This window comes from Puntigrus tetrazona, unplaced genomic scaffold, assembly GCF_018831695.1.
Source record: "Puntigrus tetrazona isolate hp1 unplaced genomic scaffold, ASM1883169v1 S000000746, whole genome shotgun sequence".
Lineage (NCBI taxonomy): Eukaryota > Metazoa > Chordata > Actinopteri > Cypriniformes > Cyprinidae > Puntigrus > Puntigrus tetrazona.
Genome location: NW_025048355.1, coordinates 80,325 through 93,046, shown reverse-complemented (window position 1 = coordinate 93,046; position 12,722 = coordinate 80,325). Strand labels below are relative to the sequence as shown.

Below are 12,722 nucleotides of genomic sequence, written 5' to 3'. Positions count from 1 at the left end.
CAATCAGAAATCATCTCTATGTTTAAATATTAAAATGAAGATTCATGTGAGTGACCACAATTGATAAATCTAGCTTATGAATGTTATGAATAAACTAGATTTTTTATAATAGCTTATTTTATATAAACTGTGATAATATAACAATATTACTCTTTTCTTCACTGTATTTTGATCAAATAAATGAAGCCTTGTTGAGTAAAAAAATCACTCACTCAAAACATTTTCAAATTGAAATTCAGTGGGTATCTGCTGTATCCCAAACGCTCACTGTATACGCTTCTTGCAGCATCTTAAAGAAGTGTGTGTGGTTACTAGATACCTTTTGCTGCTGCGGAGGCAATTTCTCACCTGTGTTAGTTGGGTGGAAGCGGATACGATCAGCGGTCATAGGGAGGTCCAGAAACAAAAGACTGCAAGTAGTGGAAGGAGTGAGTGACTAGCTACCCACTTGAGGAGCCAGTGATCACCAACCCCGCTGAGAGAGCAACCACATCCAAGCTGACCTACCTGACACATCTCTGTTATGAAACACACACACAGATATATATTTGTATGCCCTAATGCCTGGTAATCCCCAACATAAGGTGCACATTAAAGGAAGATGTAAGCTTATAAACACACTATTATTTTATCGCTTATTAAGGTTGCAGTTACTGTGAATATACGAGCAGCTTGCATGCATGTGCTGCCATTTCATTATATTGGTGCGTTAATCATTTATATGCTGTTTATCGCCAGATTACATGCCTGATGTCCACATATTATTTACATTTCTGTGGCTAAATATTAAAGTGACTATGGGTCATTTTAATTGAAATGTTATTTAGCCATGACCAAAACAAGGGTTAGATCCTCACAGTAAAGCGGTAAATAGGCCGGCCTCTGCAGGCAATCTGTTATAATCATGCGAATGTATTATAAACTATGAGTGCTAATATACAATATCTATTTTAACAGTTTTGTCTGATAAAACCATATGGGGACAGTGACTTACTAACAGCTTGTGAATCTGGAATATTGTACTAAAATCGGCAAAGAAAAGATGTTAGCTTCATTGATATGATTAGGAACTATAACTTATAGATCGTGCTTCTAAACTTCACCACTTATTGGTGCTGGAACAGAACATAGTTCCTAATCATATCGCCTAGAAAATTCGTGCAACTTTTCCTTTTCTCAGTCGCTTCTGGTTACACAAATATGACTAAAGAAGAGCCAAGCTTTAAACAGGAAACATACTTGAAACTCTCTTTTGAGGATTTTTTGAACGTAGCTATGCTACTTGGGTCTAATTGGTTTCAATGATCTATATTATGCTATGCCGCCAGACCCGAGATCAGCTGAATGGATTGAAAAACGGTAATCAAAACCATTAGTGTCTTGTTCCTTTTTAAATACTGGCATAAATAAGGTTCACACAGTACACACTCTGCTATTATGTGAAAAGAAAAACTTATTTCAGATGCAATTTATCATATTATTAACTTGACAGCACTATATATATTATTATTTTTTGAACAGATACAGGGTGGAATAATTCCACCTGCTGGTCATGATGCCGTGGATTTTACAGCGCACCACCGTGATGTTCTGGGGGACGGCAGTGAGGATGCAGGCGCGCCCCACGCTGGATATCCGCGCCCCGCTGGCCCCGCTTCGCTCCTCTCCTCCACCCTCCTGCTTGGGTAACCTCCCGACGCTGCCTCGTGTCTATGGCGACTTCAGCCCGGCACTGGTCAGCACTGTCAGTAGGTGCGCCATGGATTAGTATGAAAACTAGCTCCTTTGTCCAGCTCAGCTAGCTGTTTTTCTATCTTATTCAGAAATACAGCGTTTCTAATCTAAACTTTAGCAGGGGTGTAAATGCAAGAAAAGTAAGAAGAAAAAAATTAGGAGGGAAGGGAAGGAGGAAAGAGAAAATGGAGGATGGAGATTGAGAGATAAACGCAGAAGGACATGAAGGGGGACAGAAGGGCATGAGAGAGAAATGTAGAAGGGTTACTTTTTCTGGATGCTGATGTAAGGGCTTCCAGTCTGTAATTTCACATGGATCAGTCACGAGGTTGGTGTTAGCCATCCGGACTGGTATGCTTGTTTTGACTGTTTTTTTGTTTTTTTGATTTAACAGATTGTGCTTTATAAGCATGGCGTAGTCTATTAAAGACACAAGGGGATGTACTCGTACAAGAGAGTCCAATAATAAGGTGCTCTACCTGTCCTTGCACTGTTGGAACGTGAGACCAAAAGTATGATGAGTTGAAATGGGAATCTTCCATTATTTCCTGCAATTGAAAAGCAAATATAACTTGTAAACACCACCCTCTGCCTTTCGGCAATACTTGGTGGAATGACACCCTTTGACTGCGTGTTTCTCCGATGGCCAGAGGTTTATTCCCTGCTTGGACTGGTACTGTATTCACTCTGGGCAGTACACTCGCGAACATAAGGCTTCTTTTCTCCCCTAATATATTCTTTTGAAACACCTGCCAAATATCATGCACCTTTCATACTTTTGGCAGATTTATTTCTCTTTAAGTAAAGGACATGCAGCACTGCTTTCAGGTGGATGTTTGGCAAAGAGGTGTGAGGTTAGAATCACGCAGCATGCACTCGACCCAGTGTGGAAACTACAACTGACATGCATAAAATAAAATGCATGCATGCCTACGAAAAAAAAATACTTGAACCAGCCTAAGATTGTTTGCTGGTCCTTCAGTCTTGTCATCTGGTGCTGTGCTGGTTAACTTGTTGGCCGACAACGCTTTAAAGTCAGGTTTGAAATAGCAGTGATTTGTTTTGCATAAAGCACATTGAAACTAGTGTTATTTTAGCATCACTGATAAAGTTTTTATCATTCCTATATTAGGGATGCAATTGACATTGGTGTTGCTGTGCTCAATATTCCTAGTCAGGCATCCCACCAGGGCTTGCCAGGTCTGCTTTACAAAATCAACCAAGAGCCAATTAAAAATATCCTGAAAATAGTAGTCCAATGACTATATCTCCAAACATACTCAAAATATCTAATGTGTGTATTACAATGATTAACCCATTAAAAACAACTAACAAAAACAATATATTGTAGTGATATCTAGTGATGTATAAATGACATCTCATGGTTCATTCTCCCACAGTGGCCCCTCTCACAAAAACATAAGCATATACATATATCATTTACTTTTAGCATTTCAGTCAAATATACCAAACATGCAGTACTTCAAATGATGAACCCACTTAAAGAAAACTCCTGACCTCTGCAAACAGTTTAAAAGTAGCCTAATTCTGCAGGAAAACCACAGACTTGGCAACCCTGGCAACACTCACACTGCTAGAAAAGCAAAGTCTGCCTCCAAATAATGCGCCAATGGGAAGTTTCTGCGCAGCAGTATACTAGTTTCCGTCCGCAACAGCTCTACTGCTCTCTGTAACAAAATACCCTCTCTTGTGCTTCGCAGGACTATTTCATTATTCAGATTAAAAATAGCTATACTGAATCTGTTGCACAGAACTGAATGAAAATAATATACTGATATATTTCTTCCTTTTTTACTTCTCAATACAGGATGCAATTATTAGACTATGGTTGTTGTTTTTTTCTAGATCATTATAATTATTGAGTCAAATCGAAAGTACTGGAAAAGTATATTATTAAAATTATTATTATAAAGCTATTTTCTGCCCATTTTTACTTTCAATAAAAGTGGTTGTTATTAGATTGTAGGTTTTCTTTCGCATATTCAAAATTGAGTTCAATTAAAAGCATTTCCAGTTTCCATTTCAGTTTCGTGCATCAGTATATTAAAGTATAGTTGTGTTTAGTGTGTAAAGGCATTCATTCGTCCTCAGAGCAGCGTCTCAGGGTTACTCAGCCCAAAAGTGAAAATGAATTAATCAGCTACCCCGCTGTCTGAACAAAGCTGTTAGTCTTTTGGAACACAATTTAAGATATTTTATCATTATATTGTGTTCTTCTAAGATGGGTTTGGATGCACATGAGGTAAAGTGATTTAATGACAAACCCTCATTCTGGGGTGTAAACAACATATAAATGCCACTTTTTAAGATGCTTCATGTCACCTCACGGTGTTTGAAATTTCCAATTAGGTTGACTATAATAACCCTGACCTGACTGTATCAGATCATGTGAGGTGGGAGTTTAATGCATGGCTTGTAGATCAGGATTTTAAGATGTGATGCGACCTTAAAGTGGACTAAATGATTGGAAAATCCACTGCAGCTAATCATGAGAGAAGTGTCTTTCCTTTTAACCTGAAGGGTATTTTGATTACACATTACTGGCAACACAGATGAACCCTTCCGCAGCTGTCTCTCTGTAAAATGCATTTAGAAAACTGGGTGAAATTTAATTCATGCTAACTTTAAACCAGCCCTGACCACACTGAGAACCAGCAGAGCTAAAAAAGTTAAAAGAAAAAAAGCAAAATAGAATATCACTTTGATGGGGCTTTTTTGTACACACACACACAATTTGTTGCAACTACAGCGCATTTGTTTAATTGCACGAGATGCAGAACTTGCATGAGATTCGCATGTGCGCTTGCTAAGTAGGCATCAAAACAAAAGCATCGCTTCGCCATCCTGCCAAATCTGTCTGTGACTACTCTATCATAAAAAAAACAAACAAACGTGCAGACCTCTTAGTCAACTTCCTGACAGTCTTTCATTTAGTATGCACGCCTAAATAAAAATCAATGGGAAGCTAACTGTCGTGTTTTTATTCTTTTGGAGGTTGCGTGCGTTTTGGTTGCGATGACAGCTCTTTTTGCACGTTTCTGTCTAATGGAGGCAACGCTAACAGCATATGCAATGAGTAAAGGTAGCTGGAAAGGCACAAAAATCCATCCATTAATTGTATCAGGGCTTCCTCAACCAGCCCATTAAAATGTCAGCTTTTGTTATACACTTTGAAAGAAAGCGCACTATCTAAAAAGCTATGCAACATGCATAAGAAAGCTTCCGCCTGCAAACAATAATGCCCCTACGCCTCCATCCTCTCTCGGTTAGTCTCGCTGAGAAAATAAAAGAGAAAAAACTCGAGGATAAAAAAAAAAAACAAGAGAGAGAAACGTCGACGCCGCCAATGCAGAGAGACGCAGCTCATGCAGACTTCCGGCTGGCGAGACAGGGAGAAGCGCCCGCGTGAGTTGCTCAAATTTGGAGAAAGAATTACTAAATTGACTTATAACTCTGTGTTAATTACCGGTGCTGGCGATTCCTTTCAACCCCAGGGCTCCTCCGGGCCGGGACAGTTCGAAACTTCGTCCAAATCCGCCCGGAACCCTTGGATTCACCGATTTTTTCTCAATTTTTCTATTTTTTCTCCCGCGAAGGGGCCGTCCGACTCCGCTCGGCTACACTTCCGGTGAATGAGGTCAAAACGATCGCGAGCGTACCGCCGAACTCACTTCCGCCGTGTGAGGTCGTGTTTTTCTCCAAAAATGATGGTCACACACAAACAATGGATTTGTGCCCTTGTGGTTTACATTTTATCAGAATAAGAAATGTGAATGAAATTATGCCTTTTCGATTCTCGAAGATGTTATGGCGCCTTAATACTGTGTGCAGTAGCATTTAATAGTTAGTTATGTAATTCCTTATTTTTAATAATGCCATTTTTAAAATATTTTTAGATTTAATTGTACTGTTTTATGTGTATATTTATTTGTAATTTAATTGTTTTTACAGACAAAACCATTAAAACCTTACTTCTAATAAAGGCTTTTATATAAAATAAATAGTCCCTGTTAGTCTCTGTTAGTCCCTGTTAGTTTTTTTTTTCATATTAAAAATATGATGTATTTTTAATCATATCCTTTTTTTAAATGTCTACTACTACACATTCAGTCGTTCTGTCGTTTTTATGGTGTTGACAAATAAATTAAAAACAAATTATTTAAATATAAATTATAAATATAAATTATTTTTAGATGATTATGTTAAGGAATGTTTTTTTACATTTGTATCTATTTTACTTATTTTCCCCTTTATGTTCATTTTTTATTTGTTATTTTTGGTCTGATTTTCTTTATAGAAAATTACTCTGTTTTGTCTTCTGGATGTGTAAATATTTTCTTGCTTTGCATTAACGTGACGCAACGTTTTGTTCTTTCAAACAATATTTCTGTTTGTATGTATCCCTTACAAATGTTATGTACATCAAAAATTCTGCTGATGGACTTTTTAGTGGTTGGTATCAAACGACCTTTCTCCGCCCATTTAGGAGGGGTTATTAGATACTTTGTATTGATTGGTCCTGGTCCGACCAATGAGAGATCAGCGGGTAAAGCCGTCACACGCAGAATTTCAATTTGAAATTCAAACGGCTAGGAGAGATTTTTGCGCCGGGCTGTGTTTTTATGTAAGTGGCGTAGTTCTCGGTCGCTTGTTTAAAATATTTGTTGTTATGTGTTTATTTATATACATCAACTCTAAGTATGATAAGTTATGATTTATGCCTTGATGTTAAGCTAAGGCTTATTGTATGAATTTGAATGTTTATTCTTTAAAAGTTACGTGACGTCAGCTAAGTCGCGATATTTTAGCAACTGTTTTTGCTATACACATTACATGTGCATCTGGAGTTTATTCGTTTAAATATGTGCTCGAAAGTTATTTAACAAATGCCGTTAACTAACGTTTTTTTAATTTTGGGGCATCGACTTAAAGAGGAATTAAACGGGATCCATGAACAAAGAGGTAAGGATAGAAACAAGTGGAAATGCATGGCAGATACATGTGATGTCGTTTTTAAATCCGTTTAAACGGTCCATAATACAACGCCAAAACTGCTTTGAAGACTTTTAAAAGGCTTAGTTTTTCTTGGACAAACACGCTCTCTCAAAACTGCGAGAAAAGGGCGTTTTTCAAAACGTATTAGTGTATTGATAGACAAAAGCCAGACGCAATAAGTTAATATAGATTTGTAAGCATGCATATGCAGCCCAGGCTGCTTGTTATTGCTGTACAGTTCAAACATGCACCAATCAGCAACTTAGTTTGAATATCCTTCAGCTACAACTGCTTTGCTTTGGATTGCACGTCTCATTAGCTCTGTTATGGTCTTTGTGTATTTTCTGAATGTGTTTTTCTCTGGTTTCTCTACAGAATACATTATCCCCGTCTCCCAGTTATGTCTGGGAAACGGGCTCACACCAACAGTACGGATGGGGAGCAACAGCAGCCTGCGAGGTGTGTTTCAGGTTTCTCTTTATGTTTTAATTCTCATCTTTGGATTTTTGAATATATTAAATTGAAAAACATCTGCGCTTTCTCCAGAAAAATGCGTAAAGGTAGACACAGAACCACCTCAGAGGTTCAGACTCATGCTAGTGTTGTGCCCCAAGACGCCCGGTGGCAGTCAAAGCTCCTGGTAAGTTCAATTTAACTTTAATCTCTTTTCAGGCTTTTAGGAGCTAAAATAGCAGATGGATTTTTGATATCTCTTTTTTTTTCAGCCAAACCTCTTTCATTCCAACTGGAGCCGCGACAGTGGCTGCTGCTCCATAAGAGGTATTTTAACTGATCATAAAGGCCAATCTGCAAAAAAAAATTATATTACAGCTGCAGTAAATGCACAATATCAATATGTCCGCATAAAATCACCGTTGTCTTTGCATTAAGGTGACCAGAGAAAAACCTGTTGTAGCAGTGTCTAAAGGTAAACATGCATGTGCATGCATTTTTTCCTCCCTTTTGGTCTGTAAATGCTGTATAACAAAAAAGATCTCTAAAGGATGATGTGTTGCACTTGCAGCTGCAGGTTTAGGTGCGTCACGGAGGCTTACGGGATGGGACCTGAAGGCAAAAGTGAGTGACATGGAGGTCAAAGTCCAGAGCTACCAGGGCAAAATAAAATCTGTAAACCAGGAAAATGAATACCTGAAAGACTCCATAAACAAAGCCCAAAGGCATAAGGTGGAAATCGAAGAAGAAAACAGTGGTCTCAAAAGGCGCTTCAGGTAAATCTGTTAAAATATCTCCATAGTAAATCAGAATCTGGTGGTCCTTTTTGTCTGATGATATAACCAGTTCAGTTCTGGTCGTAGGAATTGTGAAGAGGAGCTGGAAAAGCTGGCTACTGTGAAAGATGACCTGGCGCAAACCTCTACAGAGAGAGATGGCCTTAAAAAGACCTCAGCAAGCTAACCCAGGAGCATAAGGTTTTGGAAGGACTCAGGATCATTTGGAGACTGAGCTCCGCAATATACAGGTAAGAATTTAAACCACTTGCATTTACACCTTTTTATTTGAGGTCCGCTTTGTGTAATCTGGAGTCTGTCTAACTCTTCCTGCGTCGCCTTTCTCAGACTCAGCTAGCCATTCAGACGTCTACGCCGAGGCAGTGTCAGACAGTTTGAAGGAGAGCCAAGAACGGGTCAGGAACCTTGGAGGAGACGGTGGCCCATCAAAGAGAAGAGCTCCACCTCGGAGAAATGGAGCGAAGGAAGCTCCACAACACCATTCAAGAGCTCAAAGTAAGCTTGCCGTGGATTTATCTGGAGAATAATATATTAGGTTTCACAGACAAAGCTTAAGCTAGTCCCAAATTAAAATGTTCAACATGTCAGTGCCTTTTGTTTTTAGTATAAGATGCACACAAGCCATGCTTTTACTATGGCATGTTTATTAAATTTTGTCCTAATTGAACTATGGCCTTTGTGAATCCTGGCTTAGGCTAAGCCCTGTCTATGAAACTGGGACTTTCTTGAGTCTTTTTTCTTGCCCCTATCCAAAATCCTTCTTACTTACGCTTGTCATTTGTTGAAATAATGCATTAATCAATCCACGCCCCTTTTAGGGCAACATCCGAGTGTTTTGTAGGGTCCGCCCCTCTGCTGTCTGGCAATCAATCTGATATTCTGCACATCCAGCTGCCGGCCCATGACAACAAGGCTCTCACACTTGCCAAAACAGAAGAGGTAAATGCTTACCTTCATGCTTGCGGTCTTATGGAGGTTTAGTTTGGTATAGCGTCAGAAAGTCAGACCATCAGACTCAGTCACAGCTTTCATTGGTCAAGAGCATCGGTTGATGTTTATGGCACGAGCCTGTGAAGCTGACATACCAGCATGCAACCAATAGCCTTTCAAATTCTCCGTTCTCTTCCTCAGTCTCACACAGGGCGCACCAGCTGACACTCCAGAAGAGCTTATAACTTCAGTTTCGACCGTGTGTTCGGGCCACGCGACTCTCAGTGTGAGGTTTTCGAAGAGATCTCCCTGCTGGTGCAGTCTGCTCTGGATGGGTACAACGTTTGTTGCTTCGCTTATGGCCAAACGGGCAGCGGGAAGACCTTCACCATGGAGGCGACCTGGAGGACCTGTGGGGAGTCATTCCACGTGCTGTCCAGCAGATCTTCAAGTCTGCCAAAGCACTCCAGAGCAAGGCTGGCAGGTAAAGGCGATGGCACTGCGTTTTATTTCCCGCTTCCAGGGAATCCAGTCAATAATGATATTAGTGACCTTCTCATGGTTTGTTTGTTAATAGACTGTTTCTGTGTTGATATTTGAAGTACACCTTCACGGCCAGCTTTGTGGAGATCTACAATGAGACTCTTGAGAATCTCTTCTACAAAGGAAAACCAAACAAGAGACCTGAGCATGAGATCAGGAAGGTCTCCAATAATGAGATCACGGTTACCAACCTGACCTACCAGAAAGTCAACAATGAAGATGAGGTACTGCTCAAGTATATCTCACAGTATTGGACGGTGACATTATATTCTTCACAGTAATCTGTGCTTGTGTTTGATCTGTTCATGCGTGAGTGTAATGTTGGCTCTATCTTTCCTCGTGTCTCAGGTGCAGAACTTGATCATGCTGGCGAACCAGAACCGGTCCACAGCCCGCAGGAGCATGAACGATCACCTCACGCGCTCTCACTCTGTGTTCCAGCTAGACATAGAGGGCAGAACTCTGATCGAGACACCAAGTGCAAGTGTAAGAACACCTTGCAGTTTATCTGTTAAAATCATAGCTACTACCTTGAGATTATTACGTCGGAATTACAGTATAGTTCTTAATCATCATCGCCTAGATATTTTGCAGTTTTCTGGCGGCCTTGGTACACAATATAACTACAGAAGAGTCATGTTTTAAAATAGGACGAATATTGAAACTCTTTGGTCATTCTTGAATGTGATGCTACTGGTCTAATTGGATTCAATAATCTATGCTAAGCTATGCTAAAAGTGGGTATCGACTGAATGGCTTCAAAAACGGTTACTTATTTACTCTGGGGGGAGTCAGAGAAATGAGCCTATTTCTAAAAAAAGTGGAGTGTTCCTTTTTCACGGTTGTTTTTGTTTTGCACCAAGTGTAAATAGCCTTTACCACTACTTGCACTAAGTGTAAATATCAATTAGATGCTATTGGAACTAAGTGCAAATAGCAACGGATACTGCTTACACCAGGTGAAAATAGCAGCTGTTTACACTGTAAATTGAAATGAAATGCTGTTTACACAAAGTAAAATGAAATATTTTTTCTAGCATAGACAGTATTTACACAAAGTGCAAATTACATTTTCTGCTATTTATAATACTTCTTGCAGGTGCCAATTATCTACACCTTGTTATTGAAGTACATTATAAAATGTGCTTAATGAGTATAAATGTAGATTTTTTTTTCTTTCTTTCTAATTATTTTTAATAAATGCCATTGTTGACATCCTTATTGAGACAAAGTTCTCACTACATTTACCCTATCCCTACCTAATTCTTTTTTTCCCAATAATTTCTTTTTTCTGATGTAATTTAGAATTTAAAAGGTTGAGTCAAACTAAGAACACATTTTGGACGTAGCGCGGGATGTTTGTAACTATCCCATTGACTGCCAAACAATTACCGTAACGTTTACCTCTTTGGCAGCACTAATTTACTTAGTCCATAGGACATATTAAACATCATATTTAAGAGCAGAATTCAGATGTAGTTTTTCGCTCATTTCGACAGCCCTAGCCTTCACATAGATTTACGTCTATAGTTATATTGAGCATCGATGCCTGACTCAGATGGTGTGTTGCTGGTGTTTCAGCCGTGCTGTGTCTGGTGGACTTGGCCGGTAGTGAGCGAGTGCAGAAGAGTCAGTCTCAAGGAGAGCGCTTCAAGGAGATGACCGCCATCAACTCTTCCTCACCAACCTGGGAATTGTGATCGCCGCTTTGGCCAACAAGGTATGTTTTTGCTAAGTATTTTGAGATATAGGAGAATGCATTTAATGTAGTAAGCTATAGATGTGTTTTTCGGTTATGCTATCACTCGCTGTAATGACTTGACGTGTCCTTCTGAACATCTACAGGAGAGCTTTATTCTCATCAGAACTCAAAGCTCACCTACCTGCTCCAGAACTGCCTCGGAGGCAACAGCAAAACGTAAGTATAGTGCTCAAGTACGTCTGTTTCATAGCCTGAGGTGGCTTTGCAGAACATAGTTCTTGACTCTTCTTTTCCCTCTGTCTAGTCTGATGTTTGTGAACATAGGCTCCTGGAGGAGGAGAGCTTCAGTGAGTCGCTGAATTCTCTGCGCTTCGCCAGCAAGGTGAGCGATCTCAAGTCATCGCATCGGCGCTTTTATTTAATGAAGGTCTCAAATCTTCAACGCCGTCTATAACGCACATTTTCTGTGTTGCAGGTGAACGACTGTGTGATCGGAACAGCCTCCGCTAATCGGAAGTAGTTTAGCCGTCATTTCCACCGTGGCCGTTTTTTAAAAAAAGCTTTTAATTTCTTGAATTTCACCTTTTTATCCTCATCTCTCCTGCATTGGCTACATTTTTAGATTTCTGTGATTGCAATTTTAATGTTCTGTATTACTAGCAAAACCTTATTAATGTTTTAACAGCTGCCGAATGCATATTTCACTGCATCTTGGAAGGGGATCAATAAAATTTCTATTTTGGCATGTAATGCAGTGATGAGCCTCATTACGATGCTATGGGGACAAAGTCTGGCCAATTTTGTTCTTGTGGGTATAGAAGGCAAATGAGAATTGTTTTTCTTACAAACAAGTTTTATGGTGGTCATCACAGTTTGTCAAAATACTTTATTAAAATTGTGGTAACTTGAACTTTGCTATTGTTCTTATTAAAAAAAAGAACTATAATAAAATTTAGCAAACTCTGAAAGCTTCTTTAAATGCTTAAAAGATATCTCATGGTAATTATACAATAAATTAAATTAATTAAAATAACATAAAGAAGTAAATAGTTACTTGACCAAATGTTATGAACATTGGCATTAAACATGTATGTGTTATGAGGGACCAAACCAGTCTTAAGTAGGACAGGTGTATTTGTAGCAATAGCCAAAAATATGTTTTATGGGTGGAAAATTAATGCCAAAAATCATTGATCTTAAGTAAAAGATAATGTTCCAAGAAGAGATTTTGTAAACTTCCCATCATAATTATATCATAACTTAATTTTTGAATAGTAATGTGCATTGCTAAGAGTTTGGACAGCTTTTAAAGACAATTTTCGTCCAATCATAACAAACCAAACGTTTTTTTTTTTTTTTTTGAGGGGGTCCGCTGTCACAAAATGTCTTCCAGTATAAAATGCAAATATTTGGTCCATAATTTTAAGCAATTTATTTTTAAGTTTTATTATTTTCAATAATTAATGAAATATAAAAAATAGGTAAATAATGAAACGTAAGCCACTCGTGGATAAACTGCTCGGTTGCCGAAGGCTGGAACAATGGTT

The 12,722-nt window shown here is 38.9% G+C and overlaps 1 pseudogene; it reads left to right on the top strand.

The window, feature by feature from the left end:
- Positions 1–7,150: 7,150 nt before the first annotated feature.
- Positions 7,151–11,925, top strand: LOC122335151 (annotated as a pseudogene).
- Positions 11,926–12,722: the final 797 nt, after the last annotated feature.